Here is a 3,217-nt window from a genome sequence, read left to right as displayed (position 1 = left end):
TCTTCTAGGATTTATTTAAAATTCCAAAATAATTTTACGTACAGAGTAATGGCATTATTTAAAACAATGGGGAAAATAGAACTTTGAATTTGTGAAGTTTGTTTAACCATTCATTATGCTGAAAGAGAAACAATAACTGATTATGCTAAAGTACCATCATGAGAATTTTTAAATTTGTTTTCATCAATGAATAAGAATACTTTGTACTTGATATTATTAGTACAGAAATGACTATATGTAATTTTATTTGTTTCTTAATAGGATATGTTTTTCATCTTCTCCCTAACAATCTTTTAGGTCTTCTTACTTAGTAAATATTTTTCAACCTAAAATGCAATTGTTAACAATAAAAATTAGTATTTTCTAATCCAAAAAACTTATATTAAAAAATTACTGAAGGGAAATTAATTTCATCCAATTGAAAAAAAAGTCTTTATTACAGATAACCACTGGAGAAGAAAATATGGACACAGCATTAATAACAGGGAACTTAAAATAGCTTAAAAGCCTTCAGAGAATTTTTGAATTTACGAACAACAACAGGATAAATGTTATATTAATGTCATAAAGGATGTGTTATACAGGTGTATATGTGGACTCATTTTGTTTTAACGTGGTACTGTAGTACAAAATGGATTGTTGCAAGAAAAAAATAATGTCATCAGTGGCCAAAAACATGAGCAGTATTTCTGCAGGAAGAATTTTTCCATTTCCAAACCATGGTGGCGCAGGTCCAGGGTTTGCCAAGGCAGCGCACAATGCTCAGGCCCACCAGGAGCTGAATGAATTCTTGGAGGACCTTGAGTTCGAGGCTATGGTGTGGCAGGCAGAACTGGCTATTAAGCGCGGCATCTTTCCCAAGCCCCATCTACCAGGGCCCCAGCAGAAGCTACTTGTCAAGGACCCTCACAGGTGTCTGGAGGGTTACAATGAACTCATGACTTGTGAGCCTGTTGCTACTGCTTCGTTGTTGTTCAGAGGTTGGGGTTCCGGGGGAGCAGAGACAGAGAAGACCAGTAACTGAGGCCTCTTGCTAGCCGCTTTGGATAAGACAATAATTCTGAAGACTTAACAATATGAATATATGCATTTTGCTTTTTTTTTTTTTTTTTTTTGCCAGTAAATAAAAGATCACTGTTGTCTTCAAACCCAAGAATGAAGAGCCCCTATGGGCAACTTAATCCTAAGTGGACCAGGTGGTTGCAGAAGCTGTGCCGTCCTTGCTGTTTTGGCCGTGGTGCATACCTTGTCCTCAACCAGGGTTATCTCTCAGAGGCAGAGGGCGACCTGGTGGACCGAAAACTAGAATGCAAGATTGTGCTCCTCACAAAGGTGGTATACCTGGCCAGTAAGACATTCAACTATAGTGCCATTGACAGAGTGATGTCCGGGGCAAGCAGCTTGTGCTAGAGAAAGTGTCAAACGTTGGGCAGTGGTTTAACCCCATCGGGCAACCCACCAAAGGTTGGCTCTTTCCAGCTCTTTGTTGAAGGCTACAAAGATGTAGACTATTGGCTGTGGCGTATTGAACCAGAACCGCTCCCTGAGAATATCAAACAGCAACTACTACTGCAGTTCCAGCCACTGGTGGTGCTGGATCACATCATCTGCGACACTAACAGAGGCAATGACAACTGGTAAATGTGACTGTCCAAAGGATAGCTCTGACTCTCAGCACACAGACTGGGTGGTGGTGAAGGAGACTGTTATCAAGGTGGCTGCCATAGACAATGGGCTGGCCTTCCCTCCAAAGCACCCTGACTCCTGAAGGGAATATCCTTTGCACTAGGCCTGGCTGTCTCAGACAAAAGTCCCATTCTCTTAGGAGTTCAAAGATCTGATCATTCCAAAGATATCCAACCCTAACTTCAAGGACTTGGAAGAGGACCTATGTGAACTCTTCAGGAAAGCTCCTGGGTTGGGTGTGGTGGCTCATGCCTGTAATCTCAGCACTTTGAGAGACAGATCATTTGAGCTCAGGAGTTGGAGACCAACCTGGGCAAACGGGGAAACCCTGTCTCTACAAAAACAAACAAACAAACAAAGAGTAAAAATTATCCCGGTATCATGGTGCATGCCTGTAATCCCAGCTACTTGGGAGGCTGAGGAGGGAGGATTGCTTGAGCCCAGGAAGTAGAGGTTACAGTGAGCCAAGATCAGGCAACTGCACTGTAGCCTGGGCAATAGAGTGAGACCTTATCTCAAAAAAAAAAAAAAAAAAAAAAAAAAAAAAATTCTAGTTTTGCCAAGGACCAGTTTGATAAGCAGATTACTGTCATGCTGGGTCAGATCCTAAATCTGACTCAGGTCTTGAAAGACTAGAGTCCCCTGCACCTTGTCCAGATGCCACCTATGGTTGTTGAGATGAGATGGCCCATTCCCACCAGCGGCTTTCTAGCGAGTCCTACACACAGAGCTTTCAGAGCTTCAAAAGTCAGAGGCAGTCAAACGAAGCACTGTCTGAGACTTGTGGGAGGAAACCTGGGCAGTGGGGTGCAGGAAAAGCTAGAGAAGCCAGTGGAGAGCAGCACCTTTAAGATCCCTCCCTTTCTGCTTGCCACCGCCCTGGGGTCTTTCCTACCCACAAGGAGAAGCACAGTCAGGAAGAGTGAGTGCCCCTCGTACCTTCTTAATGCCAGGGAGGCCTGGGAAGGAGCATCTCCCTTCCAGCATCTGCTGGTGGCAGGATTGGACAGTCCCTTCCTTCCCTGACACCTTGCTGTATTGTAATTCCCTATTCTGCATCAGAAAAAGCAAACAAACAAGAAAACCAATCCTTGTAGCAGAGCCCCAGATCCTCTCATGTCAGAAACCTTTAATCCAGGCCTGAATTAGCATAGACCCAGACACTCAGCTGTCTTGCTGTTGCTTACTCCCAGGAGCCAAGACTGTGCTAGAGGGCAACTGGATGGCTCACAGTGCTGGAACAGACAGAAACCACACCTTTCCTTTGGGTTTTTGCCAAACCTTCTTCCTCGTCTCCCACCAGTGCTGTAGGGTGGCTGCAAACCTCCAAACAGTTCTCCCAGAAGGGAGGTTTTTGCTCTACACCTCCCAGCAGTTCTGCGCACAATCCCGGGGAACCTCTCTGCTCCCTGCCATGCTGCAGCTTGTCTGTCTCTCAAGCAAAAGCAGGAAGAGCTAGTCTTAGCATTTATATTTTAATAAGAAGTTGACTCTTATTAAAAAGTGATCCACATGGCTTAAGTGTATGCTG

The 3,217-nt window shown here is 44.0% G+C and overlaps 1 pseudogene; it reads left to right on the top strand.

Moving 5' to 3' along the window:
* Positions 1 to 676: 676 nt before the first annotated feature.
* Positions 677 to 2,014, top strand: LOC101021941 (annotated as a pseudogene).
* Positions 2,015 to 3,217: the final 1,203 nt, after the last annotated feature.

Source organism: Papio anubis, chromosome 17, assembly GCF_008728515.1.
Source record: "Papio anubis isolate 15944 chromosome 17, Panubis1.0, whole genome shotgun sequence".
Lineage (NCBI taxonomy): Eukaryota > Metazoa > Chordata > Mammalia > Primates > Cercopithecidae > Papio > Papio anubis.
This window is presented reverse-complemented; position numbering and strand designations above follow the sequence as displayed.